Source organism: Gopherus evgoodei, chromosome 3 (genome assembly GCF_007399415.2).
Source record: "Gopherus evgoodei ecotype Sinaloan lineage chromosome 3, rGopEvg1_v1.p, whole genome shotgun sequence".
Taxonomy (NCBI): Eukaryota; Metazoa; Chordata; order Testudines; family Testudinidae; genus Gopherus; species Gopherus evgoodei.
In genome coordinates, this window is record NC_044324.1 from 181,489,869 (window position 1) to 181,509,890 (window position 20,022).

At 41.3% G+C, this 20,022-nt stretch overlaps 1 protein-coding gene across 4 annotated transcripts in view; it reads right to left on the bottom strand.

Moving 5' to 3' along the window:
• The window catches only part of HHAT (hedgehog acyltransferase), a 390,792-nt gene that overhangs the window by 72,059 nt on the left and 298,711 nt on the right, over positions 1–20,022 (bottom strand). The window lies entirely within an intron of this gene.

Consider the following 20,022-nt stretch of genomic DNA (forward strand, 5'->3'; position numbering starts at 1 on the left):
ACTCCGGAGGTGTCTAGCCAGTCTCAGCAGTTGCTCTCCGGCAAGCAAGAAGCAGGAGTGGAGATGCCTGGTAAATGGCTGTGGTTTGTGTAGAAGGCTGGCTGTGTTTCTGTGTGCCTGACATTTCCCTGTGCAGCTAATGAGTACGGCAGAACAGAGTGTCGATGCAACCCGAGATCTCACAGGAATGCTCCAGAGAGATTTCCAGAAAAGTTTCCTGGACATACTCAGTAATCCTCTGCCGAGGGTTCCTTGGCAGAGCGGCTTTGTTCCTTCCCCCATGGTAGAAAACTTTCCCGCGCCATTCGGCAATCACTTGTACAGGGATCAAAGTGCCACACAGGTGAGTAGGATAGGGACCACGGTGGAAGCCACAAGCATGGAGTAGATATATGCTCATTTCCCTGCTTACCCTCAGCAGTGAAATATCTGCTAGAAAGATCCCCGCCTGTCAAAAAGTGTGGGGGAATTTTAGAATTTTTTCCCTAGTCGACTGCACCACAACCCTTGCAGAGTGCTTTGTGATGGATCACAGAAACCCCTTGGGAGCTGCCACCGAATGTGCCAAGACTACTTCTACCCCTGCTTTCCCTGCCAGCTTGGGACTCCAGCACCCTGTCTTGCTGAGCCAAAGACTCCCATCTGCTCCAACAAAGACCCAGGATCTGAATTACTTGCCCCAAAGCTGCAGGTTTACCTGAAAGCAGCTAACAGAAGTGTTCCTGTCTTTAACACTGAGATGCCCAACTCCCAATGAGGTCTAAACTCAAATAAATCTCTTTTACCCTGTATAAAGCTTATACAGGGTTAACTCATAAATTGTTTGCTCTCTATAACACTGAGAGAGAGATATGCACAGTTGTTTACTCCCCCAGGTATTAATACATACTCTGAGTTAATTAATAAGTAAAAAGTGATTTTATTAAATACAGAAAGTGGATTTAAGTGGTTCCAAGTAGTAACAGACAGAACAAAGTAAGTCACCAAGCAAAATAAAATAAAATGTGCAAATCTATGTCTAATCAAACTGAATACAGACAATCTCATCCTCAGAAATACTTCAGTAAGTTTTTTCCTCAGACTGGACATCTTCCAGGCCTGGACACAATTCTTTCCCCTGGTACAGCTCTTGTTCTGGCTTAGGTGGTAGTTAGGGGATTCTTCATGATGGTTCCTACCCTCACTTTGTTCTGTTCTATCCCTTTATATATCATTTGCATAAGGCGGGAATCCTTTGTTCCTCTCTGGGTTCCCACCCCCTCCTTCTCAATGGAAAGACACCAGGTCAAAGATGGATTTCAGTTCAAGTGACATGCTCACATGCTCACATGCCACTGCAAGACTTCATTACCCAGTTGCCAGCACATATGGTATACGGGAAGATTTACAGGTAAAACACAGCCATTTGCAGACAATTGTCCTGGTTAATGAGAGTCACCAAGATTCCAAACCACCCTTAATGGCCCACACTTTGCATAATTACAATAGGCCCTCAGAGTTATATTTCATATTTCTAGTTTCAGATACAAGAGTGGTACATTTATACAAATAGGATGATCACATTCAGTAGAATATAAGCTTTGTAATGATACCTTACAAGAGACCTTTTGCATGAAGCATATTCCAGTTACATTATATTCACTTATTAGCATATTTTTATAACATCATATAGACTGCAACGTCACACTCTTTCCCCCATTTACAGCACCCTCATCAGCCAACACACTCTATGCTTTGGATGTTCGCTGAGATGCGTGCTTGCTAAGGGTCAGTCAGAGAGTGACTGTTATGTTACCAGAGGTGTAATTTACTGAAATGTTTCAGTACTGTTTCAGTGCTGTGCGAGAACTTAACAATCATGTTTCTGTGCATTGTTCCTTATGCTTCAGCAGATGTGGCCTTCAGGAACACCCCCACAAACACACTGGCTGAGTGTCTCCGCCAGATAAGAATGCGCCCAAAACGGAGCAAAGACGACATGTTCCGGGAAGTACTGCACTTCTCCAAAGCAGAGAAAAGGGAACACAAGGAGTGGAGGGAAGCCAAAAGGTAAGACAGAAAAGAAAATCAGGAGTTTGTTAAGGCTGCTACTGAGCAGACGATTAAAGTCATGGAGGAGCAAACACAGATGCTGAAGTCCTTACTAATGCTGCAGACTGCTGCCTGCCCTCCCTGGCAGCACATTCAGAACTCTTTTCTGTTCCTCTCCCCCCGCCCCAAAAAAACCCCTCTGCTCGCACAGTCTTTTCCGCTTTCTGTGACTTCTTGGTTTCCCTTTCACTCCACCCCCTGGGACAACTTTCAAAATGATAGCTGGACCCACACACAGCTATGAAAGTCTGCCCTTCCCTGGTACTTCCTTTCCCACCAAGTGCCTTTGTGCGTGTGTGTTGTTTCTTGTGCAATAAAAGCAAAGTTTTTGAATGGTAACTCATCTTTATTTATTTCCTATAAATTGAGATAGCAGGCACTTCCAAAACATACACAAGACAGTTTCATCATTTGCTTACTTGAATGTAAGCCCCAAATTTCACCATTGCTTACTAGGAAAATTACATGTAATGTAACATTGCAGCACCAATCACCAAGATATAAATTACTGGCTTTCATTTTCAAAGTGTTGCCTCAAAGCCTCCCTGATATGAATTTCCCCCCTCTGGCTACTCTGAGAGCCCTGGTATCTGGCTGCTCAAAATCAGCAGCCAAGCGGTCTGCTTCAATACTCCACCTCTGAGCAAACCTTTCACTCTTATCTTCACAGAGACTATGTAACATACAACACACAGCTATGACCATGGGAATATTATACTCATTGAGGTCTAACCTGTCATAAAGGCATCTACAGCGTACCTTTAATCTGCCAAAGGCACATTCCACTGTGTAACGCATCTATTCAGCCTGTTGTTGAACCGCTCCTTACTGCTTTCCAGGTTTCCCATGTAAGGTTTCATGAGCCATGGCTGTAAGGGGTATGCTAGGTCTCCCAGGATCGCTATGGGCATTTCAACATCCCCCACTGTAATCTTCTGGTCTGGAAAGAAAGTCCTGGCTTGTAGCTTTCTATATTGGCTGATGTAAAAATGCGTGCATCGTGCACCTTCCTGGACCATGTCGAGATGATGTCACTGAAACACTCATGGTGATTCACAAGTGCCTGCAACACCATGGAGAAGTACCCCTTCCTATTGATGTACTCCATCACAAGGTGGTTTGGTGCCAAAATTGGAATGTGTGTGCCATCTATTGCCCCTCCACAGTTAGGGATACACATTTCTGAAAAGCTGTCCACTATTTCACGCACATTTCCTAGAGTCACGGTTCATCACAGCAGGATGCAATTACTTGCCTTGCACGCTTGCATTAACGCAGTCCCAATAGTAGACTTCCTGACTCCAAACTGATTCTCAGCTGACCAGTAGCAGTCGAGAGTCACCATCTTCCACACAGTGATTACCATGTGCTTCTCTACAGACAGGGCAGCTCTCATTCTGGTGTCTTTGTGCCATAGTGCTAGAGCGAGCGCCGCACACAGTTCCAGGAAGGTAGCTTTTCACATCCAAAAATTCTATAGCCACTGCTCATCATCTCACACCAGCATGATGATATGATCCCATCATTCATGCTTGTTTCCCAAGCCCAAAAGCATGGTCCACCATCTGCAACTGTTCGGGGAATGCCAAAAGCAATCTAAAGTTGCTCCTATCCATATCAAACAACATGTCAGGCAACGGGGACTCTTCTTCTGTTAAGAACTTTGTGATTAACTGCACTGCCATCCGCGATGTCTTAATGACAATTATCAGAGCAGTGCAGAATCCATCCCTTCTCAAAAAGATGCCAGGATGCACAGCAAAAAGGGCCATTGAAAAATGCTGGGAAAGAAAGCCGGAAGCCTATGGAATGCTGAAACAGAAAACAATGCATCATGGGACATTAAGCCTGGTCCCAAGATGCGCCAGGATCCGCTCTGCCTTCCCACAAGACCTAGCAGCAGAAGGTGTCGAGCTGGACTGTGGGATACGAACCCACAGTGCATTGTTCACACTGTTGATGATAATGTCCCAACTGTGGACGCACTCTGCTGACAGAGGGAGTGTGAACATGCAATACCAATTTTTATTATAGCGCTTTTTGAGTGTTGACATGACTTTTTTTGACAAAACTCTTTAGTGTAGACAAGGTCTGCATCATGGGGGAGAGAGGGTAAGATAATGGTTGTTTTTTCTTTTTTTCCTAGAGAAGAGATTATGCTTTTAAAGGCACAACAGAATGTGAATTTTTAAAATATAATTAACTCCTGCTGCTGAACTACACACCTGGGGCGAGGTTTTTAAAAATGGATAAAATGAATGAGCCTGTCAAAATACATGTGAAATCACTGTGCATCACAAACCCTGATTTTGTCCAGGCAATTCTGGTTACTGGCAGGGACAAAACAGGTACATGCAAATGGGCATTTGAGCACACAAGTATCTATCTACATGTTCTGGTGCCTGAATTACACACAAAAATCTACAGATAAATTTTTATTTCACTAGTCACTATATTCATTGTCTTACACAATTCTATCCAAAATAGGACTTAAACAGACCCATTTGAATGTTCACAAGCACCTGTTGTACCAAGCTTTGAAAATTCTGCCCTTGAGATCTGATTTTGCCCATTCACAGTTATGAGTGAGATCCCTGATGTCAGTAAGTAGTAAGTGGTTCAAAGGTATTCAAGTTACTCAGTATTCTCAATTTAGAGTAGTACAGTGCACTGGGATTACCTCAGGGTTCACTTAATCACAGAACCCAAGTATAGCCAGGGAGGAAATAACTTCTTTTCTTCTTCTATAGTTTCGACGAGTATTGGACTGAAGTGAGGGAGTCAGCTGGACTCAAACTGTTTCTAAAATCGTTTCATTGTTCGTTTGAAGAAACAGAGAGGGCTGATTAAATAAGTGACATTTATTTCTTGGCAGAATCCTTAATCCACTTGTCATAAAATAGTTAAACCCAAAATAAAACATGGTATTTTGTTCAAAAAATTGTGATGAAGTCTTTGAGTCATCCTCTTGGTTGCTTTAAATTGCATTTCATTTACTGAGGTAAATAAATTATTCTGGAAGTCAGAAGGCATTACAAATATACCAGTATTTCCTACATTCTCCTTTGCTAAAGTCCCTGAATTCTTTATGGTTCTTAGCTGACAATCATTTTTCTTATTTAGCAAGCTAAAGTAACCTTTACTCTTGCCAAGTCTTGACCTGAATGGCATTTGGTGTTACATAACTAGTTATGGGAGAATCTCAGAAATTGAGGAGTTTCAGTTCTGATTTCCTGTGTGAAGTATTGTGTATGGCGCAGTTAAAGGACTGGGGAGAGTGGAAGAGTTGAGTTAAAATGGTGACCCAATTAGACATTCATAACAAAGGACTCAGAAAAATAAATATCAAAGGCCCAAGCAAAGGATTAAAGCGATCAGATGAGTCTCTGGCAGTTGGAAAGAATGTGAGTGAGAAATGGCAGAAGAGAGAATGTAAATTGGCAAACAAACAGCAGCTTTCTGCAGCTGAAAAGGGGCCCAGGGAACAGGAATGAAGTGCACACATTTGAAAATCAAAACATTTCTGCAGAGCATGGCGGCCAATTAAAGCCAAACAAATACAAAAACATACAGCCCAGTAATCACGAAAGGGTTATGCTCTATCCAGCATATAGTATATTTAACAATATATGTTAAATATATGTTAAATGTATGTTAAATATGTCTGAATCCAACAGTCCTTTGTAATGTTCTGAGAGGGTAAGCGCAATACTTCAGCTTTGTCATTGTTTAATGTGCCCGTTTTCTGCGAAGAGGATGAAAGAGAATTTTTAATAAAAATATTTTTAAATGTTAGATCCATGGTTTTCAGCCTGTGGTCTGTGGACTCCTAGAGGTCCACAAACTATGTCTTAGATTTCCAAAGGGGTCTACACCTCCATTCAACATTTTTTAGGGGTCTGCAAATGAAAAAAAGATTGAAAATCACTGTTAGATGAATGTTCCTAGTTTCAAGTGATCCATCAGAAGTGAAAAACCACACACTAATGTAAATTTCCCTACACTGCTCCCCAGTGAGCCTCAGCACTGCCCTGGTGGGACCACTTCCAGTAGAGGGAATCCATCGCCCACTCATTCCTAGTCAATTCGTTTCATTTGTTGTGATAGTTTTGTGTTACGGATATTTATCCTATAGAAACTGAAACGAGAACACAAGTTAATCTGAGAGAGCCTCCAAACCATTTCCAGTTAATAAAAATCTTTGGCCCCTACTGACAAGGGGTGGATTTAAACCATCAACAGAGACGTCACGTTGATCAATGGCTCATTTGAATCTCCAGGATGTAAAGCAGAAACCTTGTTACATGTAAGTAAAAATAAAATACAGCTAGAATTGGACCCACACTTTTACCCCAATCAAACAAGCAGAACGTTAAAAATAAAATGCTGTCAGTAGCCAACTCCTTTAGTGAAAGCAGCGGTGCATAAAGTTGAATTGAATAATTAATGAAACTACTGTTGCAGAACCCATGTGATGTATACAGTGAATTTTTCCCTGCAGTAAGTAAATGTCAGCAATGTACTCCCAATTGAGTCACTATCTAAATATATATTGATTTTTGGATTGTCTTAAAAATACATCCACAATTGTAAGAAATGTAAATGTTTCAGTGACTAGAACTGGTACAAATGTAATAAAATAATAGATGAAATTAAGTTTCTTTCTATGATTTACTCTTATCTCAGTGACAAAAGTGCACATAAAATACCTGTTCTTGGCTAAGTACAGTACTTACACAGTATCAATTTCAGGAGGACTGATGGGTCAGCAGTTGCTATAGTAACAGCAGTACAGCAAGGTAGAGTTAATATAGGAAAGCCTTTTGTTATATAACCTACTGTGCCATTACTGGCATGAGTGGATGGAGCGAGTTATATAGTGTCAATGCTAATGTTACACACAGTGTATGAAACTGGGCCACTAGGACAAAGACTTAGTCTATTTATTTAACAATGCACTAAAGATTGTTATTTTTTAAGAAACGACCTTAGCTTCTTTCTTGCTGCAATGTATTCATGACCTAGTGGTAAAAATGCCTGAATCCTGCCTACATTATTGTCTACATTACACTCTTGCGGCCACTGGTGCAACTGCACTGCTGCTACCGGTGCATCTGCCGTTCTGCTGGCATTTGCTGGGATACTATTCCCAGCTTGAAACATGGTTTGAGTCTATAACTAAGTGTTTCACCCTTGCCAACAGCTTAGCTGGGCCCATGGCTGTCTTCCTGTAATGAATTTGGCCCACTTTTCCCCTAGCAGTATACACAGGCACCTAACAAATACTGTGTAACTATTCTGCCCCATCCTCTTTCCTCCCAGCTACCTGAGCAGTCACACATCTCTGAGTCCACTGGCACTGCTCCATGCGCTGCTCTGTGTGTGTCCTCCAGGTACTCTATTTCCCATCTAAATTTCCCCCACAAGGCACTGGTACAAACACAGCCAGGCAGAGGGGTATGTAGTAAGACCTGCATGTCAAGAGGTGCACACAAGAAGCCCTTCGCAATGTACAACATGTTTTATTTGGCCTATAAAATCCAGGAACAATACTGCATGGTGCCTTAGCTATCAACGAACTAACTACACATGTACGGACAGACATATTAAAAACAAAATCTACATTAAAAAAACTTTAAGCTAGGAAATGTCGGCATTAAGGATGTCTGTGCAACCTTAATTAGGCCTCCTTGTGTGTAAGCATTATGACAGTGTTTTCAATTGCATGCTCACATACTGTTTTTTCTCTAAGATCCCTGCCTCATTCATTGCACAGGATAGACAGTGCAGTCTGACTCCATTCTTCACCTTCTCTTCCCACCACATGGCTTCCTAGTTCCAGTTGTTTCTTCCCAGCCAGTCCCAGTCTCATCTCCAGCTTCTCATACAATCTCTGTTTTCCCCATTTCCCTCCTGGCTTCCAGTCTCCTTGGCCAATCAGTGCCACTCTTCCCCTGGCTTCTGGTCCCAATAGCCTGGCCCAGCCAATCTCCGTTTTTGCTTCCAGGTCCAAGTCTCTTTGCCCTGCCAGTCCTGGTCTATCCCCAACTCTCAGTCTCAGTTTCCCTTTCCCCTCCCCAACGGCCTCCAGTCCCAGTCTTCGCTTCCAGGCTTCCTGTCCCAAACTTCTCCCTGTCCCATAGGTCCGGCTTTTGTTCCTGCTGCATTTGAATCAGGCAGCTTTCTCCCGCATTCTGCATGAACCTAGAAGGAGGGCACCGAAAGCATAGGAAAGACAGACTCATTGCTCCCAGCTCCAGTTTCTGCCCTGTGTCAGCCCAGAGCTGCAAAATACAGCGTAAGTTCTGCCCAGGCTGGATCGTGCCCACTGTGAACAGAAGCTTCAGGTAATTCAGCTGCCAAACTCTAAGAATTCTCTACTGAGCATGTGTGTACTACATGTTTCAAAGGCTTACAACTTGGCCAAATCTGGATGAATTTTCAGAAGGATAGCAAAAGGAACATCCCTGACACAAAGACCATTTCCTCTGCCAAATTCCAAGTCCCTACTCCAAGGCATGGGTGTGTTGGAGCCTCCCAAAGGAAAGGCTGCTTGCATTTTTTTAACATGGGCAAAACAACATTTATTTTCTCTAGACTTGTTCTTGGAAATAGCTGAATTATTCTGGCTGTAGTTTTCCAAAAAAAATCACCCTGCATGGAAAATATCATTCAAAACAGTTAAAGTTCGGCAAACTTACAAGCAAATAAAAACAGTCTTATAATAGGATGTCAGACAACCTTATTAATAGGCAGTCCCACTGGCCCTGTTTATAATATACATCTCTCACATGAATGGATTTTAAATGATACCGTATGGTGCCAGTACAGTCTAATGACCGTATATCATTTGTCAGTGCTGGAATCAATTTAGAAGACGACATGTACATAAAACATTTTGTAAAAGGTAAGGTCCAGGAATTCCTTTTTAACTTGTGAAGTTCAAACAGGTTCGAACTTGCTCAAATACATTCTCTTCTACCTAGTAATTAATGCTCAAAATATATTCCAAGTTGTGTTGGCACAGCACATTAGTGGGTATATCTTCCCACCACCTCTATAGCTGCATTATAATTATACGATATAGTGTTTTACAATCTAAAGTATACAACTTGATCCACAAGTGCACTCAGTCATACCCACACTTCATTCATTGAAATGTCTTGAACCATGAAATGCTAAATTAGAAACTATCTTCCAAAGACTCTACCAACCCTCTAATTCAGTTGTTCTCAACCAGGGGTATGTGTACCTCTGGGTTTATGCAGAGGTCTTCCTGAGGGTATATCAGTTCATCAATGTATTTGCTAGTTTTACAACAGGCTACATAAAAAGCACTAGTGAAGTTAGTACAAACTAAAATTTCATATAGACAAAATGAGAAAATAAGTAATTTTTCAGTACTGGTGTTCTGTGACACTTGTGTATTTTTATCATAGAATCATAGGACTGGAAGAGACCTTGAGAGATCATCTAGTCCTGTCCCCTGCACTCATGGCAGGACTAAATATTATCTAGACCATGCCTGACAGGTGTTTGTCGAACGTGCTCTCAAAAATCTCCAATGATTGGAGTTTGCATGACAATTCAGACTGCTAAAAGTCTGGAAAGGTTGAGAGTCACTGCCCTAATCAATAAATCTGTGGGAAGTGTGGGAGAATGTAGTCTCAAAACTCAGATCTACACAGGACTATATAAGGCCATTCAGTGCAAAGTAAATGGAAGCAGAGAGAGTTTACAGGGACTTGCAGTTCACCTTCATTCATTTACAAGAGAGACTTGCAGGAACCATGTATAAATCTGATTTATAATTGACAGTGCCATATATGCTTCAGCTGCCATTAACTTCACACTACAGGAAAGTTGTACCCATACAGATAGTTTAGGATAAGTACAGATAGGTAGAGAGGAACAGAGATTAAATATAGTTAGCTTTATTTAATGATACTGACAAAACACCAGCTGGCAGGGCATGTATGTGGCAGTTCAGATCTCAGGACTATGGATTCAGGGACTCTGCAAATTCAGGCAGACATTGCTGTACTGGTTACACTCAGGTCTTGTTTTTGAAGTTTCCTCTGCTACCATAACAGCTAATGACTAACTTTAAATTTAAAAAAAAAAAAGAAAAAGAAAAAAGCTGAGACTCTGGAACACCATCTGCGCACCCGCACCCTATCATTCCCTGCTGGTCTGTCACGCTCCTTCAAGGGAGCACACCCCACACTTTGGAAAATGCTGCACTATGGCTACCAGTGGGTAACCTATATATTTTCTCTTTTAAATAGGAAGAAGATAGAATGCATGCAAGTGGGAGTCTTCGGGGGAAAAGAGAAAGAAAAAGTTCTGGAGACTCATGGGGAGTGTGTCTGGGGGTGTGTCGCAGGCTGCTGCGGAAGGGACGTGTGTTCCCCACAGATTTCTTGATTCCCCATTTTTCTGCAGGAGAGCCAAGAAATCTGTGGAAGATATGAATTCTGTGTCCCCTGCAGGGCGCAGAAATCCCCCAGGAGTAATGATGAAGAGGATAGTAGTGATTCCATGGCTGCCCTGAACTCATTCTCCATTGGCAGCTGGTATAACTGATGTCGTCATGATGGTTCAAGGTCACACCCACTTCTCTCTTCAGCAATGGTGGCAATGAATGATTGAGGACGGGTCGCATTTTTAGCCTGTAAGTTCTTGGAGGCAGAGACCATGTCTTCCTAAATGTTAGGAAGTGGCTAGCACAATGTAGGCACTACTGTAATACAAATAATAAGGAACATGGGTTTTATTTTAGATGACACCACGCTGTTACATGCACAGTTGGCATCATATCAGCACAAGGTTAGCTGCCTTGTTGATGCAATGCCTGAGCAACTCTGTGTTACTCAAACTCTATTGCTCATCCACCAGAATCATTAGAGGAAACAGCTCTGAAATGGCAGGCCAGTGGTGATACCACTGGCTCTGCTTTTTGTTCATAGTCCTATGGGTGGTGGGGAATTACTTTTCTTCCCAGAATACTGCAACATAGCAAGGGCCTCATTTGTTCAGGAGGCAAAGCTACAAGATCATATCAAGTGCCCCAGCAAAGGGACACGAAGTGTGTCCAAGAGCATGACCCACATGACTTTAGAGACTACAGGATGAAATATTAACCACTACTAATAGGAATGGACTAAACTCCATTTGTCAGAGGGTGGAGATGGATGGCAGGAGAGAGATCACTTGATCATTACCTGTTAGGTTCAATCTCTCTGGAGCACCTGGCATTGGCCACTGTTGGTAGACAGGATCCTGGGCTAGAGGGGCATTTGGTCTGACCCAGTACGGCTATTCTTATGTTCTTACCATGCAAGAGTGCTGACCTGATCCTGCCCTCTTTGGAAACTGAATTCTCCCTTGTCCTCCAAAACATCAATAGGAAGCTCCTGACAGTACTTAGGAAGCTGCTGATCTTTACAATAATTAATACCTTGAGTTTACCAAGTGTCTTCAGGAATAGCTTCTTAAAAACAGTAGGTGAAAGCTTAACTATTATCTATTCATCTTCTCATACTAATTACAGCTTGTGTCGTACCACACAAAGAGGGAAACATGAGCACATTTCCCATGCTCTAAGAGTTTATTATATGCTGCTGATGAGTAAAGATGGCATCTGGGTCCTGTAGCTATTTTATTTTTTGAATGGCACAGGACAGAAGGCAACTGTGCATTGAACTGTACATGTGATGAAAGGCACTGCTGCCACTGCACAGGCTAACACAGCTCAGTAATTGAAAACCATCAGTTCCTGCAGTGAATCAATGTTGCAAAACTTGGAGCAGTTTTTGGTGGCAGGCAATATATTTTCAGCACAGTACAGAGCAGCAAGCACTTGAAATGCAGGCTGTGTGAAATCCAGCATGCAGCTTGCCCCTAAATCAGCTTTTTGTTTTGTTAAAAGGCTTCACTATTTGGAGAAGATTTCTCTTAAGAACGATACCGTTTTTTCCCATGTTTTGAATGTACGTGCAACTTAATGGAAGATTGACAGCAATGCAAATGAAATTTAGAATATAAGACCTAAAATCCCACAAAAAGTTCCATATCACCCTAATAAGGCCTTGATTTAAATATTTTAGTCATTGTAGATAATTGATTTATCCAAGAAAATAAGTCATATGTTCTACTGAAGCCTACTGAAGTCAATAAACTTGCACCAATGAAATCCATGGAAGTCTTGCCACAGACTTCACTGGGAGCATAACTGGCAGTAGTGGCCAGATGCTAAGCAATCACAGCTGTCAGTGACTCAGATGGGAGTTAAAGGGCCTCAGCACCTTGCAAGATTTGATCTGAAAACAGCAGGGATATTGATTCCCTTTTCATTTGCTTATGCTAATTATTGTGGGATTTTATACCAGGCTTTTGGCTTATGCACCCTTAATTCAGTCCCCTTTCAGGTATGCATTATGATGAAGTCTTTAATTACATAATCACACACTACTGTTTTCAAAGAACCCTAGCCTCATTCAATGCAAGGAGGCTGGAGCATGCCCTGTGTGGATGGAATCTTTGGGGGAATTATGCTTCAAAGCTCTACCAAGTCTCTATTAAGTATGTACAAACTGCAAGTCTTGAAAGCTTGGCCAAATTTTGGCATATTTTCATGGGGACGGCACAAGACACAACCCTAATACAAAGACCATCTGTATCCTGATAAATTTCAAGTCCTTGCTCTAAAGGATGGTGGCGGTACAGCTTTTCAAAGAAAAAGTTGCCAGAATAGTTTAACAAGGGCATAACAATGGATTTTCCCTTGATCGTTGTCTGAAATGACTGCACCATTTTGGCTGAAATGTTGCAAAATACATTAATAAAAATGAGCCTGAGGCAAACACCCATCATGGAAAATATCAACTCAAATGATTAAAGTTTGGCAAAGTTATACGTAACTGAAAACAGGGAAATGGAAAGCTTGAGGCAATGTCTATAATAGGCAGTGTGCTGCCAGCTCTATCTATAATATACATTTAATTACTGACTGAGTTAATAAAATACAAACATGTAGTACATGTTCTCAGTTTGCATCTGATTTCACTGTAAGGAAAAAGCTAAGGGGAGCCCACTTAACTTAGCAACATATCTGAGAGTAAAAGCTTTGACTACAGTGATTATTAATATTCAGGCTGCTGCCTGAGACGTCTAAAATGATCTTTTTTCTCATTCATTAGTCAGTCAATATTTCACTGTTCCCTACTCAGGTGATCTGAAAATTTACTGTTGTCTTCTCCATGCTGTCCATTAGGAGCAAGTGTGAAAGTCACATAGCTGCTAAAGGTCTTGTGAAATTTATTGTAAGATATAATAGAAGATGGTCAGGGCCTGATTCAAAGCCTACTGAAGTCAATAAACTTGAGGTTTTATTGACTTCATTGGGCTTTTGAGCAAGTTTTTAAGGAGAAATCCTGTTCCACTGAAGTCAGTGGTGTCTTTGTTACTGACATCAGTGGGGCTAGGGTTTTGCCTTTAGTAAACAAGCTCTAGACATTTGTTAACTCTGTGTGTGTGTATATCAAAATTCAGTGTGTGTGATCCAAAATACAAAATTCAGCAATGCATGGAACTTCCCTATGTATAATTGATAACCAGCTGTCTGCCTTCTAATGCTAACCACCTCTGTGTGTCTCACTATTGGAATATTTTGGGGCTAACCTTCCATTCTCTGTGCACTGAAAATAGTTTACTAGTGAAATGTTTGCTGTGGAATTTAAAATCATAATGTACAACTTACATTTAACCTTCCCAACTGAGTGTGATGTCGATCATTAGTTTTGTACCCAGTTTTCTGTTTCTTTTTCAATGGCCAAAACAAGTTGATAGTTTCCGTTGACTTCATTTATTTCTGACATTTTCAATCTTCATTCAAGTTTTAAACATTACCAAAGAGGGCAGGAGCCGATACGTTGCAGTATTCTGCACAATGAACAGACCTAGTTCTGAGCCACACAAAGTTACACTTACAAAACTGGAATGTTCCTTTTGCAAATCATAGTCTAACACAGGGGAAGGCAATCTATGGCATGGGTGCCAAAGGCGGCACGTGAGCTGATTTTCAGTGGCACTCACACTGCCCGGGTCCTGGCCACTGGTCCAGGGGGCTCTGCATTTTAATTTAATTTTAAATGAAACTTCTTGAACATTTTAAAAACTTTGTTTACTTTACATACAAGAAAAGTTTAGTTATATATTAAAACAACGTTAAAATGTATTACTGGCATAAGAAACCTTAAATTACAGTGAATAAATGAAAACTTGGCACGCCACTTCTGAAAGGTTGCTGACCCCGGCCTAACAAAATGACAGTCCTTCTGGGGGTTGGAGGAGGGTGGGGGACGTTGTCTTGCAGCAATTATATAGAATAGTTAAGACAAAAACAATCCTCATCCAAGATTCTCTCTCGGACACATTATTGCAGTAATAAAGCATATAAGAAAATTAAAACGGAACCCATCATTTCTATGACATTAAAAGTCTAATCCTTCCAAGCCTAAACATTGATAAAGACAAAGTGCCCAGAAGAAGGGGGTTTGCTTAGTTTAAAATAGGCTGAAGAAACAAATGCAGATGCATAATACTCAATTACTGAACACCACTGGCCATTTAAAAAAATGAAACTTGTTTCTATTGTAGATTAGGAGGAAGCTAAATGAAGAGATGGAGGCTGTTCAGTGCACAAAGAGGGAGACAATTCTAAGAACAAGGGAGGGCATCTAAGAAGAAGGCTCAAAGACAGGTGTGCAAGGGGGATACAGAGAGATCTGTTGGGTTTGCGCAGTGCAGAGAAAGTGGTAAACAGTGAGCACCAGTACAAAGGATGGAGTGTAGCTGTGGAAAGCTTTGAAGGTGCAAAGCTAGGGATTGAACTTCATGCAGTTGGAGAGATACTGCAGGGGAAGGGAATGGAGATGGTCCAAGTGATGGGTGAGGGAAATTATTTTTGTGGCAGCATGAGAGATTCACTGAAGGGGTGACAGTGGAGAATTAGAAGGCCACAGAAATTTCCCACTCAGCTTGTACTCAGGCAGAACTCCTAGGAGGAGGTCAATTGGAGATGGGCCTAAGGTCTGCAGGATTTGGCCCACAATCTAGAAACATTCCCAATATTCCACCTGACTTTTCCCTTTATTTAATTTTATCTCTTTACCCCTAGGTGTAGCCCCTCAATAATTAATTTGCACTGGTGTTTGCACTCTTTGAATCCATGTAGCTTGTTATCTTGTCTCCCCTTAGTGATCACTTGGACAACTGGAGCCTATTTACTTTATTTGTTCTAGGGCTGGATTCTCCAGTCTGCCACAGCTGGTCAACAGCAAACTCTCCTCAAAGGAAGAATATACCTGAGGCATTCTAGAGATGGGGCTTATATTACATTGACATAATCATGCAAGTTAGAATAGCTGCCTTACATCCACTCGGGCCAGGTGATACAGGATCAGGGATTCAGAACCAGTTCCCTGTGGCCCCCTTTCACTGCTGTTTCTGAGTGGAGCTGGCCACACTGAAGAATTGAGCCCACATTCTTTTGTCAAGAATCAATTTCTCCACTGCTTCCCCCATCCCCCGATAATTTCTGTTGTTGTCATTTGAACATCCTTCACTCAGATCTGGTAATAATGGCTTGCTTTGTGTTGCACTACCAGTGGATTTTGGCCTTAAAACTGTTGTAGCAAGCCACAATAGGATCAGTCTTGTGCAGGAGGAATCCTCCAGCAGAGTCCACTTAGCACAGTATCTCTTGTGCCACCGTCCTTCCCCCTTCCTCTCTCCCTCCCCCCATCCCCATCCCCGCTCCCAGTGTTGTAGAGGGCATGATTGGTTGAAACGGCGCATTTTTGGAACTTTATTACAGCTCCCTGTTCCCTAGACTTATGTATTGGCCAAACTGGTAGCTGGTGTAATTTAGAGAAGCCCGAAGTCTGCTTTAAATTATGGTGGGAGACTTGCCTGGCACACAACTGGCCCGGCACACAACTGGCCCAATACCAGGTGAGCAAGAAGTTCCTCTTTGCACTCACCCTCTGCTGAGCTGCAGCAGGTATTTCTCAGCTATACCTTAGGATTTGGGCCAATATTCTTTGTGTGGCCACAATAGATCGATTAGTAGCACCCCCCTCTGTAATGCCCCACACTCCAATTTTGCTGCCAGTCTATACTGCAAACTCTTATCTAATCTGCTGTGTGCTAGCACCCCTACATCTCTTTTGGCATTTCTGCTTTCCTGTTTGTCTTTCCCCCCGGACTATCTGTCTCAGATTGCTTTTCACCCACAAGTTTTAGTTTACATTTTTTCCCAAGCTGAATCTCATTTTGTTATTGTCATCTAGTCACTACAGCACATTAAAATGTCAAAAGAAAGCAACAGTTTTACAGAAGGAGAAATTGAGGCAAAGAAGTTATATTATTTGCCCAAGACCACAGAAGGAGTCAAAGCCAAAGCCTGAATTAAAACTTAGGAGTTCCTGGCTCATAGTCCTTTTGCCTTTTTCAGCAAGTCACTGGTACAGGAAAACCATGACAATATCATCATCTCAAAATACACATTTGAGAAAATGTACATAAAAATTAATTCTCATCTCCATCTCACCCTGCATGCTAAGAATTTCTTCATCTATCAGACTAGTTTGTGCTGGAGGATAAAAATCAAAAATAAATCTATAATCTCTTTGCTTTTATCACTGTTGTTGGTCCTCTCTGCTCCTAGACTAAGTACATTCATAATAACATGACCAAACTATACTTTCAGCTAAATTACATACATAAAAATGCAATGCAACTGACAAATCCCAAAATCAGTATTTATGTTATTGAGAAACACAGTATGTCTCTTTATATGATCTGAGGAACAGTAATTTGGTTGGATCGCAATAGCAAAAGGTTGTGTTTAAAGAATAACAAAATGAACATAACACTATGTGAGATATTTTCGCTAAGAGTAACAATTGAAGAGAAAACATGATGTGCCACCTGTCAGGGCTGGATGTGAAATCCAGCCTTGTACCTGAAATACCGTACATTTGAAAATAACAAGCCAATGCTTTTAAATACTGTGAATCCTGCTTATACAACATACCGAGACATAGTGAAACTCCATTTAAGTCATGGATGCATGAACTAGATGAGATGAAATATGAACTGTCCCTCTCTTACCCTTCATGCATTTTGAAAAGCATTCAGAGTACATTTTTCTTAAAGTTCTCATATGTTTGGATAAGCTGTTTTCCACTTCTGGTTTCCAGCAAGGGCCATAACTGAGAGGACTGAAATTCCACAGTAAAGCCTGTTTTAGGGTACAAGATCAGCCTTATGAGACCACTGCCTCTCATGATGACCAACGTTATCTCATTGTTTCCTTCCACTCCCCCGTTGGTCTTTCTGTATCCATTTGTTGTCTCTTGTCTTATAATTAGATTGTAAGCTCTTTGGAGCAGGGAGTGTTGGTGTCATGGTATAATCCCCACTCTGAACCTTAGCGTCCAAAAGATGGGGTACCAGCATGAATTCCTCTAAGCTCAATCCCAGCTTAGAACCTGTAGCGCTGCCACCAACCAGGAATTTCAGTGCCTGGTACATTCTGGTCCCCCCAAAACCTTGCCCAGGGACCCCCAAGATCCAGACCCTCTGGATCTCAACACAAGGAAAGTAAACCCTTTCCCCCACCGTTGCCTCTCCCAGGCTTCCCCTCCCTGGGTTACCCTGGAAGATCACTGGGTGATTCAAACTCCTTGAATCACAAAACAGAGAGGACAATTCACCTTCCTCCCGCCTGCTCTTTCCCCCTCCCAGACTCTTCCTGAGGGAAAGTAATCCTGGCACAGAGAGAAATCAGCCTCTCTCTCCCTCTTCCCTCCTTTCTCCCCACCAATTCCCTGGTGGATCCAGACCCAGTCCCCTGGGGTCTCACCAGAATAAAAAAACAATTAGGTTCTTAAACAAGAAACTTTTAATTAAAGAGAAAAAAACCAGTAAAAAGTAGCTTTGTAAATTTAGAATGGAATAGGCACAGGGTCTTTCAGCTCTAGACACTGGGAACACCCTCCCAGCCTAAGTATGCAAGTACAAATTAGAATCTTTTCAGCAAAATACCAATTTGAACTCCTTTCAGCCAAATACACATTTGCAAATAAAGAAAACAAACATAAGCCTAATTCGCTTTATCTATCTAGTACTCACTATTCTGAATCTATAAGAGCCTGTATCAGGGAGATTGGAGAGAAACCTGGTTGCACGTCTGGTCCCTCTGAGCCCCCAGAGTGAACAACCACCAAAACTAACAGCACAGCACAAAAACTTCCCTCCCTCAAGATTTGAAAGTATCCTGTCCTCTGATTGGTCCTCGGGTCAGGTGACAGCCTGGCTTACTGAACTTGTTAACCCTTTACAGTCAAAGAGATATAAAGTACTTCTGTGCTATTAACTTTTCTTATTTGTTTATGACAGGTGGGTTTTTTTGGTTCGGTGTCCAGCGCACAGCACAATGGGGGCCTGGTCCATGACTGGGGCTCCTATCCACTAAGGTAATCTAAATAAATAAATAAATAAATAATAATAATATATGTGTAGTTCCAGGCAAGGGTTGTGACTTCCTTCCCATGCTAGTCTCTCAGCCAGAGGAAGAGGTCCCAGAATGCTCCAAAAGATCACATCCATTCTTTGGGCCTAATGCTGGCCATCTCATGGCATTATCATCTGAGATAGCAACTGGAAAGATCACACTCTCCCAAGAAAGCCCATAAGAGCTGAGGTTACCTTGCGTCATTCTGAGCAATCCCATGTACGCATCTCAAGGGTAGTATTGACAGGCTCTGGATGAAGCAACACTCAGCCCTTTATTTAATTTAGGAAGAGGCCTCTCCAACAATGGTTATGCAAAACAGGTTGAAATAGGTCTTTCTGTCTTCCAAGAAAGGCAATGAAGACATCTCCTCATCCCAACACCACTAAAAACTACTATCTCAAAACTGCCAGAGGTAAAGTATTTACCTCCTTTTAACAAGTAGACTTCAGCTCTAGCAATTTATGGGATAGTGAGGCTAAAAATCATACAGTGGTATGAATAGGTAAAAAAATATATGGTTTCAGGACTAGTAAAATGTTTCAAGCATTCGTCTTATAACACAGTAATTAATAATAATACATGAATAAATAAAATGACTTCTGATTAGAAAGAAAAAAATCCCCAGTCAATCTCATTTCTTTTTTCAGCCATTGTTTTTTGACCATTAAAATTAACACTGTAAGTATATGATATTGTTTAATATATAAAACAATCCGAACATTTCTACTTCAGCCATGGAATAAAAATCTAGCACAAAATAATTCATATTGTAAGAAATGCGAGAGGCATCTTTTAACCAATTTGGAGCTCGAGAGCACACCTTCTAACTTTTGTAACATTTCTAATTAGCTTTGGACTGATGTCCCAAAGCATCCAAGATGTGGCACCATTCATAATAGCTTGTAATAACATTGATTTTATATAATTTTGTATCATGATCCCACTGCACACAAAATCAGTGCAATTTTCCTTGATAATGAATAGATCTCCACAATCAATATCTATCGGCTACATTCATTTGACCACGTTCATATAATTTAATGCACTCTCATGCATGAAATTGGATTGTCACAATAGATTTTGCTAGAATGCTGAGTCTTAGCATTTCATTATTACAAGTCTGAATTCTCTTTTGCATTTGACAGAAGTTTCTTGCTAAAATCAGGTCTTAAGAATTTTGATTGTAACAAATTGAGGCAACCAATAAATATTAAATCAAAACTGCAATGTGCCAATTTTATGACTGGAATGTCAAACTTCACAAAGCACTGTTAGTTAAATTGCCACACTGAACAGAAATTATGTTGATTTGAAAGGATTATAGTGGGAGAAAAGAATGGGAACAG